Genomic DNA, 18,450 nt, shown 5'->3' on the forward strand with positions numbered 1-18,450 from the left:
AAGACTGCTGTTTTGAGTAGAAATCCAGCAGTGTTTCTGAGATCTGAGGGAATCAAAGGAAAGATATTTCCAGTTTATCGTTGTTACTGATTTTTGCAATACTAACTTTGTGTCAGATTTTTTAAGTTTCTTGTTTCAGTGACCATTTTGATTTTCAAATTTTTGTAAAGAAGCTGTTAAAATAATTTCATACATAATCTGGACAAGAATCTCTGGGTACAAAATCATCCTGCTGTCCCCATATAACTAAGCATGATGATGCTCTCTTCTGATTATAATATTATGTAGTAACTATCAAACACAAATTTAAATACATGTGTAAAATGGGTAAAAAGACACTTTAAAGCACTTTAGTCCTATCCAAGCTGTATTCACAATATTTTTCTGTTTTATAAAATGGAGGAAAGCAATAAATCATCCACCTTTTTCCAATTATTAATGCTTGTGTTTTCATTATATGTTTAACAATTTTAACAAAATCTATTTGTTTGGACAGTAATTCTTCAACCTGATCAGCAAATTTCAGAAAAGGGAGGTAACTTTCCTCTTGGTAACATTTATCATATGTTAGTTAGCCTTAGCTAACAGTCATCCTCTAGAAGAAGGTTGCACACAGCTTGACCTTGCTGAGAAGTGCTGCACTGTGACTTCCTCTGGAGATCATCAGTGCTTCTCTTAACATTGAAGAGAGAATGGTTATTTTGAATTTGAGCTTGTACATACATGGTAAAGCTCCCATTGACTTCAAAGGGGCAGGATCAGGCACTTTCTCCCTGTGAAGCAATTGCAGAACCTGCTAGTGATGGTGAGCTCAAAACTGAAATTAAGACCTCATAGATCTAAACTGAGATGGAATCGGAGACCAGACCCAAAGAATTTTAAACTGCAGACAAAGACTGTACAAGGTAAAAGATAAAATATAAAGGGATCAAAACACCAGGAGCATGCTCTGTGTTTTGTTACTGTAGACAGAAGGGTTATGTCAGCATGTAAATGAATCTCTGTGACTTGCCAAAATTGGCTCAGGGATCCTAATTAACTTTGTCCAAATGAAATATTTGGTGAATAGATTGTATTTTGGTAGTTTGTTAAACCTGAAAGATTGGAAGAGTTGCAATGTTGGCTACCAGCAGCATTTTTTATCTTCCAAGTATGAAATATAGTCTCTAATTTCTAAAGGAAGTAAGGGATTTTATTTTGATTTTTAATCTGTATACTGTATATATGTGTAGTTTCTCTGACAAAGACTCTATTCTACAATATACACTAAAGAATTTAAAGAGAGATGTTTATAGCTGAAAACAAGATTTAATTATTCACAGCTGACCAGATGCCTTTAAACTAGCTAAATACAGCATAAATAATATTGCTAATTAATTAAATAGTTACTATTTGTACAGCTCTTCTGACAAAGGAAAATTCCATGAAAATTTAAGGAAAGAGATTCTGTAGATTTGTCATATATTTTGTAATAAATATATGGCATTGATCAACACTTGTGGTAATTTATCAGATTTCACAGAATCTGATTTTATCAGAATATTTCACATGAATTTTGCATATTGTCACACACTGTATTCTGCTACATGGTTATGCAGTGCACATCATGAAACCTTGCAAATATATTTACAATCTATTATTTTCCAGAGGAGGAAACAACCTCCTATGCTGGAGGAAAATGTAACTCTGAATGTGGACGAAGGCCCAAATTCAGCACAGTGCTTAAATTCATACTTCAGTACTTTGGTGAATCAGGGCTCGAATCTTGACGATTGCACTTTCTCTGTAAAATGGAGATAATACCAACCCACGTTTGTAAGGCACTTTGATATCTACAGTTGAAAGTGCTAAGTATTATAATTAATGTTTGTTAATATTCACATACAACTCCCATTGACTTCAATTGGTATTTTTCCTGTGTAAACACTAGAGGATATGGCCCTATGCTATTTCCTTTGGTATGCATATCATTGACAGCAAAATAGCAGAGACATTTATCTCTAGGATATATTAGAATTTTATTTTTGTTTTGAGAACTCTCAAGGATTGAAATTTTTAATTAAATATAATCAGAGTTTGAATTATGCTGCAAAGTCTGCAGCACAATACTTACTTGCTGTTGGCAAAAATGGTCTATTTTGGAGAAATAAAATTATCCACTCCTTCTGCTGCTGCTTCTTAGATGCAGACATCAGAGCTCAATGTCCAGGTTCTGTAAGCAGAGGATGGCCTCTGCATCAAGGGAGGATAGGCTTTCCAGGTGTCAAGTTGGGCACTTTGCCACCACTTCAGTTATTGTCTGCAATGCTACCCCACAGTCACAGTGTGGAGAGGAAACCAGGCCAAACTGCCGCAGAGTTGCAGCAACTCTAGGCAAGCCATGGAGTAGCGGTGAGCCCGGTCCTGGGTCTACGCTCAAGCGGAGAAGGAGGCAGGTGCAGCGATGGATTCCTGAATTGGCTTTGTATATAGACTCTTTTTCCCACCATTGCTTCCGCTCTATAAGAACATAGTTTTCAGCTCCCTGGTTATGCTGATCATCCATGCATGGTAAAAGGCCAGCAGCGCTCTTGTCCAGGAGTGCATGAGGAAAGGGGTGTCCAGAGATCAGCTGTGGTGTCATACGCCAGTCCAGAGGAGTGGGATTCCTCCCCTCAACGTGAGCAGACCTTCAAATTGGTGCTGCCTGTTGTTTCCTGTTTGAAAGTGGAGCATCAGTCAACTAGGGATGTAATGGGTTGGTCTCATCTGTCGCAGCTCTCCAAGCAGACTTAACAGTAATGGCAACTCATCGAAGGTCTGGCAGAGCTACATGTGCAAACTGGAGGTTGGCATATAATTCAAACAGCCACTAATGATATGACTTCAGCTCTATATTGATGAGATGAGTGTGGCAGCTGTACCCCAAGAATGCAGAGCATTCAGCTGGAGCAACTATTGGGTTTCTTGCAAGTCACAAGGTTTGAAGCCCAGAGATTGGGGCATGTCCCGACCCTAGGCTAAGTCGCATTCGGGACTAACAAACTATCACTAACTATGCTAAGGGAACTATAAAAATATCAAAGTTCTTAACAACTATATACAGAAAGTTCATAACTAGGCACAGTTGAGAGGAGGAAGCTTGCAAGGAAAGTAGACATTCCAGCACTGTCGTAAGAAGGAACTGAGGGTGAGGGGAGCTGGCAGTGCCCCTTATACCAGTGCATACACATGCCACTCTAGAGGGCACCAGAGTTTACCACTAAGGGAAAAACTTCCAGCATCGGTGCATGGGTGAGCACACACACCTACAATGGAATGAGCAACACATCTTGAAGAACAACAGTTATGAAAAAGTAACTGTCTTCTTATGTATAGTGGATTACTTTGTATATAGGTCATTTAAATGACTTTCCAAATACAAAGATAATTTTCCATTGAAGTTTTATTATTATTTTTATTGCTTCATAATAAAAACCATTCACAGTACACTCATTATGGGTCATCATTGCAATTAACACCAAAAAGCCTTTAAATAAAGCTGAAATAATTCACGGTGTTTTATAAAAGCACATAGGAAATGCTACACTTCAGCAATCCACATGCAATACCTCAGTGCTTCCAATAGCTGTATCCCAACACAACACGCACAGGCTAGCATGTTCAGCCATGAGACTCAAAATACAAACAATAGGCATCTCTTACAGCATTTCCCTGGCTGCTTGTGTTCTCGATGGGATGCCTTGCTGGCTGCTCGAACCTCTGAACAAGTCTCAGCACTTGAGCCTCCCACCCAGCCGTAAGGCTTTCCCCCTTGCTCTCACAGTTGTTGTGCAAAACAATACATGCAGTTATAATGGTTGGATCATTTTTTTTCCCTGAAGCTTCCAATCTATTCCTTAAACAGTGCCATCTGTCTTCCAAATGGCGAAATGCCCACTGGACGACCATTCTGCTACTCTTAAGGCGATAGCTAAAATGTTCAAGTAGCCTGTATGTGGCTTCATTAGCCAGGACATAAGGTGATAGGCTGGGTCTCCCAGAATAACTGGACCAACCTCCACACCATTAATTTCCTCAGTAGACCTGGGAGCCAACAGTCCTTTCTCCATTAATTTAAATAGTACCGAGTGTCAAAAGATCCTAACGTTGTGGACTTTCCCAGATAACCCCTCATTTATGTCTGTAAGCCTGCCGCAGTGGTCCATCAGTCCTTGCAGCACCCTGAAGATATACCCTTTTCTCTTTATAAATTCTGTATCTGGCAGGGATTGTGGTGGTAGAATGAGGCACATGGGTTCCATCAGTAGCACCTGATGATCTAGTGATCTCTCTCCTGCCCTCCATCTTCACTCTCTGACAAACAGAGGCTAAGGACACCATTCCTTACCCGTCCTGGCTCATAGCCATTAATGGACTTAACCTCCATTAATTTATCTAGTTCTCTTTTAAAGCCTGTTATAGTTCTAGCCTTCACAACCTCCTCAGGCGAGGAGTTCCACAGGTTGACTGTGCACGGAGTGAAGAAGAACTTCCTTTTATTTGTTTTAAACCTGCTACCCATTCATTTCATTTGATGGCCCCTAGTTCTTATGTTATGGGAACAAGTAAATAACTTTTCCTTATTCACTTTCTCCACACCACTCATGATTTTATATACCTCTATCACATCCCCCCTTAGTCTCCTTTTTTCCAACCTGAAAAGTCCTAGCCTCTTTAATCTCTCCTCATATGGGACCCATTCCAAACCCCTAATCATTTTAGTTGCCCTTTTCTGAACCTTTTCTAATGCCAGTATATCTTTTTTGAGATGAGGGGACCACATCTGTATGCAATATTTAAGATGTGGGCGTACCATGGATTTATATAAGGGCAATAAGATATTCTCCATTTTATTCTCTATCCCTTTTTAAATGATTCCTAACATCCTGTTTGCTTTTTTGCCTGCCACTGCACACTGTGTGGATGTCTTCAGAGAACTATCCACGATGATGCCAATATCTTTCTCCTGATTAGTTGTAGCTAAATTAGCCCCCATCATATTGTATGTATATTTGGGGTTTTTTTTTCCAATGTGAATTACTTTACATTTATCCACATTAAATTTCATTTGGCATTTTGTCGCCCAATCACTTAGTTTTGTGAGATCTTTTTGAAGTTCTTCACAGTCTGCTTTGGTCTTAACTATCTTGAGCAGTTTAGTATCATCTGCAAACTTTCTCACCTCACTGTTTACCCCTTTCTCCAGATCATTTATGAATAAGTTGAATAGGATTGGTCCTAGGACTGACCCTCTCCATTCTGAAAATTTACTATTTATTTCTACCTTGTGTTCCCTGTCTTTTAATTGGTTCTCAATCCATGAAAGGATCTTTCCTCTTATCCCATGACAACTTAATTTACGTAAGAGCCTTTGGTGAGGGACCTTGTCAAAGGCTTTCTGGAAATCTAAGTACACTATGTCCATTGGATCCCCCTTGTCCACATGTTTGTTGACCCCCTCAAAGAACTCTAATAGATTAGTAAGACACGATCTCCCTTTACAGAAACCACGTTAACTTTTGCGCAACAATTTATGTTCTTCTATATGTCTGACAATTTTATTCTTTACTATTGTCTCAACTAATTTGCCTGGTACTGACGTTAGACTTACTGGTCTGTAATTGCCAGGATCACTTCTAGAGCCCTTCTTAAATATTGGTGTTACATTAGCTATCTTCCAGTCATTGGGTACAGTAGCTGATTTAAAGGACAGGTTACAAACCATAATTAATAGTTCCGCAGTTTCACATTTGAGTTCTTTCAGAACTCTTGGGTGAATGCCATCTGGTCCCAGTGACTTGTTACTGTTGAGTTTCTCAATTAATTCCAAAACCTCCTCTAGTGACACTTCAATCTGTGACAATTCCTCAGATTTGTCACCTACGAAAGACGGCTCAGGTTTGGGAATCTCTCTAACATCCTCAGCCATGAAGACTGAAGCAAAGAATTCATTTAGTTTCTCTGCGATGACTTTGTTGTCTTTAAGTGCTCCTTTTGTATCTCTATTGTCCAGGGGCCCCACTGGTTGTTTAGCAGGGTTCCTACTTCTGATGTACTTAAAAAACATTTTGTTATTACCTTTTGAGTTTTTTGCTAGCTGTTCTTCAAACTCCTTTTTGGCTTTTCTTATTACATTTTTACATTTAATTTGGCAGTGTTTATGCTCCTTTCTATTTATCTCACTAGGATTTGACTTCCACTTTTTAAAAGATGCCTTTTTATCTCTCACTGCTTCTTTTACATGGTTGTTAAGGCACATTGGCTCTTTTTTAGTTCTTTTATTGTGTTTTTTAATTTGGGGTATACATTTAAGTTTAGCCTCTATTATGGTGTCTTTGAAAAGTGTCCAAGAAGCGATTTCACTCTAGTCACTGCACCTTTTAATTTCTGTTTAACTAACCTCCTCATTTTTGCATACTTCCCCTTTCTGAAATTAAATGCCACAGTGTTGGGCTGTTGAGGTGTTCTTCCCACCACAGGAATGTTAAATGTTATTATATTATGGTCACTATTTCCAAGTGGCCCTCTTATAGTTACCTCTTGGACCAGATCCTGCGCTGCATTCAGGACTACATCGAGAGTTGCCTCTCTCTTTGAGGGTTCCTGTATCAGCTTTTCCAAGAAGCAGTCACTTAAAGTATCGAGAAATTTTCTCTCTGCATTTCATCCTGAGGTGACATGTACCCAGTCAATATGGGGATAATTGAAATCCCCCACTATTATTGAGTATTCTATTTTGATAGCCTCTCTAATCTCCCTTAGCATTTCATCATCACTATCACTGTCCTGGTCAGGTGGTCAATAATAGATCCTTACTGTTATATTTTTATTAGAGCATGGAATTACTATCCATAGAGATTCTATGGAACATGTGGATTCATTTAAGATTTTTATTTCATTTGATTCTACATTTTCTTTCACATATAGTGCCACTCTCCTCCCCATGCACGACCTGTTCTGTCCTTCCAATATATTTTGTACCCCGGAATGATTGTGTCCCATTGATTGTCCTCACTCCACCAGGTTTCTGTGATGCCTATTATATCAATATCCTCCTTTAACACAAAGCACTCTAGTTCACCTATCTTATTATTTAGACTTCTAGCATTTGTGTACAAGCACTTTAAAAACTTGTCACTTTTTATTTGTCTGCCCTTTTCTGATGTGTCAGATTCTTTATGTGTAGGTGATCCAGGAGGTCCTTTTGTTCCAACAGCTAGGTGTCCTCCTGTTCTTCCACCTAATCCTAGTGCCACTGATGCAGAGCATCCCATAGAGTAGTCTTCTGTGCCTTCATCAACTGCTCAGTGGTGTGACGGTTGGTGTCCAATGCCAGATTCAACTGGCTCTGAGTAGGGTCATACAGCCCAAGCAGATTGTATGTATTCATGCTTGTCACCATAGTGATGTGGAGCATTGTTGGTTCCATGCTGGCTGACGGTAATTTGAAAATGGTGTGAGCCAGTCCGGGAAGGAAGCATGGGATGAAGACAGTGGAATCATGGGATTTTTTTTTTATTTAAAGCCACCTGGCTTCCCACAATTCACAGCAAAAACAATCCCATATGCAAGCTGCTCAGAGGTGAAGCAAAGGACCATGGGATACCTCCTGAGAACATTATGCCTTCAGTTTGCAACAGCCTGCTGCCTGGTGGTCACATGATGTGAATTGAAAACAGACCACGCATTCCATGGGCGTGCTATTAGTGCATCTCCCGGCCTGTGAGTTACCTGACACACACCAAAAAGCTGTGGATTAAATCCCCTGTGCGGATACACCCGAAGAATTAGTCTCCATTGCTGGTAGTAAGTGGTCAAAGTATCCATGGCCTGGCTGAGATTCCCTTGAATCCTATGGAAGCCATTTTCAGTGTCACTAATACAGATGTCATCAGTATACACATGATTCTCGGCCTGCAACCTTCAGGAAGGTTTAAGTACATATATTGAACAAAAGGGGAGCCAGCACTGACCCTGGTGGAAGACCACTGGAGAGATGTTTAAGGAGACTGATTTTTTCCCCCCAACTGGCAGGGTGAAGCTTTGGTTACTGATAATTTCCTGGATGATATTTGCTCTGCTCCACACATTTGGGATGCTACAATCCTGGGCACAGTGACTGAGAGACCAGAATAGGCAGCTTTTGGTCACTGGCCCAAAGGGAGAGATGAACTCATTGTGGATGTTATCCAGACCAGCATTGGTCTAGATCAACTTCTGAGCAGAGTAAACTTTTAAACATATCTCCCTAAATGACATTATGTTTGTCTGAAAGTGTAGTAGCAGTCAGAACGCTAACACCTCCTTTGGTTCTCCTAGGACAGTTCCTTAACCTTTTCTGGGTGATGATCCCCTAATTGGAAACATTTTTCACAATGCCCTTACCTTTGCTACTGAAAGAGTAAAATGTAAATGGTAACCCCATAACATTTATTATTGTGTGTTTCAAGAGGTAGACAGAGAACACTTGACCTGGAAGGGTAAAGGTGTGTCTGGAGAAGCGGAACAAGATTTAATTTGCTTTAGATTATAATACATTTTTCAATTTCTTGCAACCCTCTTTGGCTGCCTTTTGTGAACTCCTGGAGTGGCTGAGGCGGTAATCTGTCAGCTGAGAAACAATGTGCAAGTGCATCTTATTTTATCTGTGCCTGGCCTTTAGATTTAAATCATCTCAGCCAAGGGACCTTACATATTCCTCGTAAATCAGCAAGCTCTTATAAATACAAATAATGCAAGAGAACATTTTAGGGTATCTAAAAGTTTGATGGGCAGGTACTGAAATAGCCACTGTGCTGCTCACAGATTGCCCAGCTCATAGAAATGATCATAGAAATTCAGGTCTGGAAGCGACCTTGAGAAGTCATCTTATCCAGCCCCCTGCATAGAGGCAGGACCAATGGATGATTCAGAGGTATGTCAAAGTCAACATTTTATTACATCTTTCTTGCTGGTGATGGTTCACCTAGAATTAGAGCTTTTGGGGTATCAATTCAGTTGTATATCCTGGAGTGAAATAATTGAAAATAGCATTGCACCCTGCTTCGCAGGCAGATTGCCAATTTACAGTAATTGAAGGGACCGCACGTATCTGGATTTACTAAAACAAGATGCATTGTCTGATGAAGCCTCATAAAATCAATTCAAATTGGCCTGGATATGAATGTCATGTAGATTGAAAACTGGCTGAAGGACCATATCTAAAGGAAGAGGTGTTTGCGGTTTTACAGAGTCAGTTTTAGTCTAATTTAACATTTGCATTAATAATCCAGGAAGAAGCATGTTCAGACAATTTGCAAATAATCCTAAATTGAGAGGTGTCGTAAACACCCTTGATGACTGTGAAAAGGGACCCATGGAATTTAGAAACTTGTGCAGGAAACAACAAAATAAGCTCCAACTTGGAAAAATATTTTCTTTATACATCTGGGGGAATAATCTGAAAGAGGCTTTTGAGCTGAATGCATAGTGTCCTTACTTCACAGAGCAGGGCATTGAAGATCAGCTCATAGGGAAAGACTAAAAGAGTTTAATAGCTGTTGTTTAGCTGAATAACACAGCTAAGAAGTTGTCTACACTTGCCTACCCCTGTGGCAGCATGGAGGTTACATATAGCTACACACCTCAGTTAAAAGCAGGCTGTGTCCACACTCACGGCAGCATGTAGCTAAATGCGGCAGTGAAAGGCTCCAGCGGACGTTGGGGGCGGGGGAGCGCAGTGGGGAAGGACTCCAGCAGCAGGGACGCAGTGGAGCCATTACACTGCTAAAAATATCAGTGGAGATGGGGGGAGGGGCGTTGCTTGGTCCTGTAGAGTGCTGTGTACGGTATACACCCTAGGGTTCAGGGGTGTAGGTCACTCTACCTTGTCTAGGCAGTGACTCACCATCTAAACTGCTATTTCATACCCGTACTAGCTAGGCATTGCAGCACCTGTACTCCACACGCTACCATAAGTGTACATCTACCCTAAGAGGTGACAGGGTTATCACCTGCAAGTGTTTAAACTAAGATGAGCATCAGGAGAAACCTTGTGCCAAGGAGAGTTCTTAAGCTAGTCTCCGAAGGGAGTAGTGGACCCCTCAAAGCAGAGTGGTTAAAGTACTAGCAAACATATTGCAAGGAACATTTTTGCATTGTATTCTTAGGTTCACAAAATTTAAAAGTTTAGGTAACCAGTGAAGTATTTTCCTTCTAATTTTGATGATTCTGTATCTGCAATTCAGAATAACTGGAATGTTAACATTTCAAATCTTCAGAACAATTTAAGAACAAGTTTGCTTTTCTGCCAGAAACTTCCTGTAGTTTGTCTTCTTCTGTTTTCCCAGAGCGAGACTGTGGTTTGCATAATTCTGCTCTGAAAGAAATTGCATAACACGAAAAACAAGCCCAGCACTAGTACACTCTCAAAAAGTTTGAAAGTGCACTTATAAAAAAAGAAAAGACAAAGTTCCTGCAATTATTATTTATGATCTTTTTTTTTTTTTGTATTTTAGCAGCAGCGAGGAGCCCCAGTTATAGACCAGGATCTCATGAAGAGTTACAATCTCACTTAAACATGGATGTGGAAAAGCAGTTTTACAAGCCAAGAAGTGACTCCTCAATGGTGAGGAGGGAAGTATAAGCAGGCTTCCTGTCACTTCTCCAGGAGGCTGTTGCTGGTGGGGATAGAACATTGCGCAAGGGAGGTGGGAGGCTGGTTGAAGTGCAGGTTGGAGATGGAAGAAGGTGCAAAACTGAGAGTAAGAGAAGGTCACAAAATAGATAAATTCATCCTAGGGCACAGGACTCACACAAAGCTCTTCAAACCACATAAACCCTTACAGTGGGGCTTTGTAGGGTGTATATTGAATCTGACCCAACACCCATTGAAGGCAATGGGTATAATATTTCTATTGATCTCAGGTGGTATTGGATTAGGCCAGTTATGCAGGTGAATTATCCAAAAAGAAGCTTTAAAGGGAGTATAGGCTGAGTAAGGGCAGTAGTTTTATGTCCACTGTATGTTCTTGAAAATAAACCCACCATTACATATTGGCTTGAATTTCTTCCCCTTTTTTAAAGAATGTGATAATTATTATTTGTGTTTTAATATGGAATGATTCTCAACCATTCAATTCATGCTTTGTTTTTGTCAAACAGGGTAGTATGGCGTTTTCCACCTATAGGAACAATACTGATTACCCAGTCTAGTTCCAGTCAAATAATTTTACATTTGAATTATGTATTGGCTTTGTTACTCTTGAAACCCATGGCACATGCAATGAAGCTTGATGTAATCAATCTTTTTTCAGCAGGTTATGCAGCTTGAAAAATATTTTTTCACTTGTATGCTACATTTAGGTTTAGCCAATGCTTTCATTTTTAAAATGAAATAGTTACTCCTATGTAGCATTTATTGATTGTGAGAAAGCTTATGACTTGGTTCTGCAGAAGCTGGTGTTTGGAATATTGAGATGGAATGGAGGAGGACTTCAAGAAGTGGAGATGACAGAGGAGCTGTACTGAGGGTCAAGAGCTAAGATGGTAACAATACATGGAATTTTGGAGAGCTTTGAGATGGTGGGGTTTAGACAAGGCACTGCTGAGTCCCTTTATTTTCATCCTAGTTATGGAGTTCATTAGTAGGAGAACCAGACCTGTGGAGACACAGAAAACTAATGAATGCTCACATTCTGGCCCTTTTGGCTGGCAGAAAAGAGGTATTGGTAAATATCATGGGTGTGGGCATCTGTGTTTGAAGACCATGGTTTGAAGGCAAACACAAAGAAAACTGAGGTTACTATGCAAGTAGGGAAGGTGGAAGAAGAGCTGTTGATTGAAGTTTCAGCAGAGAAGCTAAAGCAGAAGAAAGAATGTGTGCTTGGGAAGTATATCAGTGCTGTTGGCGAGAGATCTGGAGAAATGAAAAGAAGAACCCAATGTTCATGGACAGCAGTGAAAAAGATGGCAAGATTACTATGGGATCAGCAATTAAGTAACAAACGGAAAGGAAAAATATATGCTGCATGTGTTTGCCCCTGCCTGCTCTATGGTTTAATGGTGGGTTTTATGCTGATGGAAGAAGAGAAAATGCAGGCAGTAGTAAAGTGCCACCACCTGCCTCAAAGGGTGGAGAGACTTGATGGGGTTGATGGCGAGACAGGACAGTTCCATCAGCGAGGGAATGCACTGCTCCTTTTGTCCTGCTTCCCCCCCCACCTCCTGCTTCGGCGGGGAGGGGTTCTTGGGGCTCTGGCCAAGGGTTCATCCACTGGCCCTGTGGGTCCTGCTCCAGAAGCTGCTTTGGGGTAACTAGGCAGAAGATCTGGTCCCTTTCCCCCATCCCTTGGGGCAGAGAAGCAGGGGTCAGGGTGTAGGTAGTAGAAGGTCCTTCCAGAGGCTTCGGCGGAACCTAGCCCTGCCCTACGGGAGCAACTGAGAGAGGTGGCCTTGGAGGTGGGTGAAGGTTCATTTGGGCAGCTTTGCAGGGGAGTTGTGGGCCTGGGATCACTGCCCTGTGGGGAAGAATGTGCTCAGCCTTCACAGGAGCAGAGATTGAGTGAGGACTAATGGCCTGCAAATGATGTGGAAGGGGAGTCACGGGATTAGGAGAGCCCCTGAGCAGGAGCCAGGACCCCAGCTGGGACAGTCAGTTTGCAGAAGGTGGGGTGTCAGAGGAGTGCACTTCTCCAAGAGGGGGTCCTGAACCCTTCATACAGGAGGTCCATGGAAGGGATCTGAGGTCTGAGATTGAGGATAGCGAGGGTCTGAGCCTCATTGAGGTGGACAAGGATGATGAGCGGGTGAGTGTCCACAGCCCCGCGCTCACCAAGAATCCTACAGGCCTCCTCAGGATATGGCAGTAGAGTTTGCCAGCAGCCCACAGATACTGAAGAAGGAATTGTGAGCCTCAGGGCAAAGGCAGCTGCCAGGTAGCTCCTCCTTTTGACACTCCCCTCAAAGGATGTGGGGTGACCTGGCAAAATCATTGGCATTGGTTGCCTTAGGCTGGGCAGCCTGCCAGAGAAGAGTGGGTCCTCTCAGATGAGGGGGTAAACCTGTCACGTGTTTGGGTGGGACTGACAGGGAGTAATCAGGGAGGGTTCCCTCTCCCCCGCATTGCCAGGCGGCTGCATTCTTAATGGGACAGAGACGGGATCTATGGTGGCTAACGACTCTGGATTTATGCAGAATCCACTTGGCTGCTCAGGAATCATCTGTCTAATGGCTAAGGGAGAGATTTAAAAGGGGGAGTTTGTAGATGTATTTACTTGCTGTTTAGGAAAGACAGAGGAAGTGTGGAAAAAGGACAAAAAAAGACACTGACAAACCCCGCAGAGCTAACGTGCCTCAAACACTTGAGAAGTGGTCAGCGGCCTTTTGCATTTATGCAAGTATAGTTTGTGCGAGGAGCCCCAAGAAATGTATTTGTTTGTTCAAGTACGAGGATTTAATAGCAGGGTTTATGCCACATGTAGTTGGGTAGCATGGTTAAGGTCTGATAGAGAATTTAGAGAGCAGCAGAGCAGCCTGAATTACGCTGACAAAAAATAGACCAGGAACTTTGGCTGGAGTGTATGATTACTTATTGCCCCATCCAGCTGGCATTCACAGACAGCAGGTCGCCGGTGCCAAAACCTCCTTTTCAAAATGCAGAAATGCATGCTTTGCATTTAACTATCAAAATGTTTTTGCTCCCAAAGCGAGTACAAACTTTGTTGACGGCAGTGCAGGGGTCAGCATAGAGCCCTGTCCTGTCATTAGGGGTGTGACACAGAGGCCCATTTGTGGTTCACTGTTTTGTGTCAGCAGTTCTCGTCAGGCCTGATATACTCACTGCACCTAACTCACTGTGGTTATAATCTGTATCTGAAAGGTGTCATGTCACTAGAAAACTAATAACTCACCAATCATTAATATTCGTGTGTGATGTATGTATGAGGTATATACTAAAAGTTATAGATATATGCTGGAATTCTGATTATGTGATCTGATTATGTGTCTTTCAAGGAGAAAATGAACCTTATTATCTCTCTGCATGGTTCAGGAGAGGGCTGGACATTGCAGAGCACAAATTTTTGAAAAATGAGGCACTGGGAGTATGTTGGAGTCACCCTGCAAGGCTGGTAGGGACCAGGGAGTGTGACTGGTGTGTTGCTGGAGGCTGCTGGGGTCAAAGTTGCTGGACCAGGGCTGCGGTTATACACAGACACTCATTGTATGGAATCCAGTCTGGGGCTATTGTGCTGTAGGCAGGCTGCTGGAGTCAGAGTTTCTGATCCAGGGATGCACAGCGCACAGATGTTCAGGGTATGACCTGCATGCTAATCTGCTGGCTGCTGGTGTTCAGACTAAAGAACCACAGCCTCAGAGCATTTAAGGCACCGAGGGTTACAGGCCAGGCGGTGACACAATGCCTCACTTGTCTGGATTGCAGACTGGTCTGCTAAATGGCAGTTCCAACAGGGTGGTAGGAAAGGAAGTCAGTAAGGACAGAAGGAGACAGTAACCAGGGGAAAGGCTCATTCTCCAGTTAAAATACAGGTAGTATGGAATTTGTTATTGGACTACCCCCAGAAAAAGTCACAGCTTATTTCTGGAATGGATTTTCAGATGGTTTTCAAATCCCAGCGTGGGAGTGAGGTGCCCCTCCTAGGCAGGGAACTTGAAGTCCATTAAAGGCTTTGAACATATAATGAGGGCTAAGATCACCTTGGAAGGGGCAGCAGGGCGAGCGGCAGGCCCCTTTCCATGTCTTCCAGCGCTGGAATTTCACACACTTCCCCTGGATGTGCTACCAAAGAAGGTGAAGAGTGAATACAGGCTTATCTATCGCCTGTCCTACCCTCAGCTGTGTTCGGTGAGATACTCCTCATTTGATGCTGTGAAGGAATGTGGCTCTAGGGGTGGCATTAGCTAAATGCAACATCAAGTCTGCATTCCAGTGGCTCCCAGTGCATCCCAGGGACTTCAACTTGCTTGGGTTTCAGTTTGAAAGCCACTACTATTTTGATAAAGCCATGCCCAGGGGGTGCTCAGTGGCATGTGCTGCTTTTGAAAGATTCAGCTCTGTGTGGGAGTGGGTGATTGTGCACAGTGCATGATCTCCCTGACTTCTTATTTGCAGGCAGATTAGGGACAGGAAATTGTGAGTACTTGCTTCAGGCATTCCAGAACCTAGCTAAGTCCCCGAGGGAACCCTCACCACAGAGAAAACAGGAGGCCTTGCCAAAATTTAATGTACCTGGGCATTGAACTGGGCAGAGTTTGGGTTGTTTTTCCAGCAGATAAGTTGGAATTGGTCAGGGCACTGATATGGGCTCTCAAAGGGACAAAGAAAATCACACCGAGGGAAGTACAGGTGCTCATGGGGCACCCAAACTTTGTGCGCCAGGTGTACCTATCTGTACCTATCTGACATCAACCTATTTAGAAGTGTGGGAAAGATTTCTGGAGGTGTTTAATGATGCTTCAATATGGCATTCAGACTGATTAATCAGAACTGAGCTGCAGGTGTAATCCAATGCCTCAGGAGGCCTAGGTTTTGGGGTTTAATTCAAAAGGACGTCATCTTCCTTGACTTTTCTTATAATGGTGGCAGGCACTATTTGAGGAGAGAACTTTCAGAACAGAAAATTATGTTACGGCTGCAACGACAGATCTATGGTCCATATTGTAAACAGGCAGTCGGCTAAGTTTGCTCGGGTAATGAGGCTGGTGAGGGCCTTTGTTATATGCTGCCTGTAGTTTAACATCCTTTTCTCATACAGTGCATGTCCCAGGAGAGAGTAAGTGTAGCTGATGCTCTGTCTCAGGGGTGGGCAAACGTTTTGGCCCGAGGGTCACATCTGGGTATGGAAATTGTCTGGCGGGACATGAATGCTCATGAAATTGGGGGTTGGGGTGCGGCCGGGGTGAGGGCTCTGGCTGGGAGTGCAGGCTCTGGGCTGGGGTTGGGGGTGCAGGAGGGTGCTCTGGGATGGGACCAAGGGGATGGCTGCTCCTATGTGTAGGAGCTGGAGTGGGGACATGCCGCTGCTTCCAGGAGCTGCAAGGAGCAGGGCAAGCCCACGACCCCGCTCCCCACCTGGAGTGCCAGAGCGGGGCAAGCCCTGGACCCCACTCTCCGGCAGGAGCTCAAGGGCCGGATTAAAACATCTGGAGGGCCGGATGCGGCCCCCCCCAGGCCGTAGTTTGCCCACCCCTGCTCTGTCTCAATTTCAGGACAACAGATTCTGGGTGCTCACTCTGCTTCCCTGCAGGGATCCACAGGCAATGCCCCAGCAACTCTGCAACCTTGGCTCATGATCGCTATGTGACTAGTCTAGGACTCCATTGCCCTGCGGACTCTGGGGGTCTATAAGGCTAGCCTTCCAGAGTTCATGGAAGTTAGGGCACAAGAAGGGCTTAATCATTGATGCTCCATACTTACACACCAGGTGGTGCAATATGTGGTGTCCTTGGCCCACTGCAGGTTGGCTTCCTCCATTATATCTGGCCAGCTACCGGGTCTGTCCTACTGGAGTAGGCTGGTGGGTTTCCTAGACTCACACAGACATTTTGTAGTATGGAAGCTCTTAGAAGGGTGGCCCAGGAGGGGTGGGCACCTGTGGGATGACAGGTTACCCATAACACTGGAAACCCTGACAGTGTTATTAAAGGCTCTACCCTGGGTCTGCAGGTCATTTTATTTAGACAGCATTCATTGTTGCCCTTGTCGGTGCTTTTGGAGTGAGCCGGTGCCTTTGGCAGCTGCAGACAGGTTGCAGCATTCATTGAAATTAATGGACTCTATCTACAGGAGCAATGTTCCTCTACTTAAGGTACTCAAAAACAAACTAGAAGAGCAGTGGGGCTTAAGTGGTGTTGAAGAAATGTGCAGACAAATGATTATGCCCCATAAAGGCAGTAAAATACTTACGAAAAATACAGAGTCAGCAGCTGGGTGCATTGTTCACACAGGGCGATGGCAGCTTCCTGACAAGGTACCAATTCACTGCTGTACCAAGAAAAACCATAAGTTACTGCAGTCTTGTCCTGGGTAAATTTAGTACTCATTCTTTCAGGGCGGCAACATCAGCAGCTGCAGGGAGGTTTGGTCCATGGATGGTGTAAGCAATGGGGCACTGGAAATCAAGGTGTTACATGACTTATGTCCACACCAAGGAAAAGATGACAGGGAATGGTAAAATGGAACTAACTCAATGCACCTTTTGTTTCAGAAGGTGTCCAGAGCATACTCAGTATTTGGATTTGCAGGCATTCTATAGTGCATTGGGCCCACAAGAGTGACTAGGACAGCAAGCAGATTTCTATGGGGCTTCAGGCCCAAAGCTGTTCTCATCCAGAGATTCGGCAGAAAATACATGCAGTGGGAGAAGCTTGTGCCTCTTCTGCACCCACTGATGAACAACATGGAATCACCTCAGTCCTGGTTATTCACCTCAGGTAGAACAATCTCAGGGGCTGTACAGGGGTCAAAGTAAGGGACAGAATCCAGAGGGATGATAGCTTGCTTAGGCAATCATGGCCAGAGGTGAGGTTGCTCTGGTCAGAAATGCTTGCAAGGCACGTTTGGCAGGGAGCCACAGATCCAGCCTACATGAACAAGGCTGAGAAGAAAGTGGATAGGAAGGTCACTAGGCTATCCCTGGATAGAGGGGATTCCACGATACCGCATAGGAACATCTGTTACAGTCAGCCTGAATTTTCAGGGATGATGGCGTACACTTGTCAGATGGAGGTGCTGACATTGGGATACAGAATGTGTGGGAATGGACTGGGCAGGAGTTGTGATACCAGGCAGCATGGTTGTGAGAGGGTGGTGGTGGTGGGGAACCAGGCTAGTCACTGACATCCGCAGTGGTCCGTACCCAGTGTGTTTAAAATGATAAAATGAATGGTCCCCAGAGGTAAGAGACCTGGGATTTGGTGATGGGGCTTGGGTTCATGGGAGGGGGTGGGATATTGTGGCCTTCATGGGCTCAGGTCAGACCTTGTGGGCTGAGGTCCCTGCTCTGCTGCACCCTCTGTCCCCCTTGCAGTGGGAGGGTGGTAGGACTCCGAGTAAGCTGAGTCCTGAGGGCTAGGCTGATGAGAGCTTAGCCCAAGTTATGGATTATATGGTAGGATCCCTGTAACCCCTGGACTAGAACCAATTAAATGCCTGGTATAGGAAAGTATGTGTGAAGAGTGAGTAGCACCCTCCTCTATATTAAAGTTTAATAAAAGTTGTGGCCTGCTACTTAAAATCCATCCATGTGCCTGTCCTCATTTTGCCACTGTGTGCACATAAGAACATAAAAGCGGCTATACTGCGTCAGACCAAAGGTCCATCTATCCCAGTGTCCTGTGTTCTGACAGTGGCCAATGCCAGGTGCCCCAGAGGGAATGAACAAAACGGGTAATTATCAAGTGATCCATCCCCTGTCACCCATTCCTAGCCAA

The sequence above is a fragment of the Lepidochelys olivacea genome (assembly GCF_965140295.1).
Source record: "Lepidochelys olivacea isolate rLepOli2 genome assembly, chromosome: 3".
NCBI lineage: Eukaryota > Metazoa > Chordata > Testudines > Cheloniidae > Lepidochelys > Lepidochelys olivacea.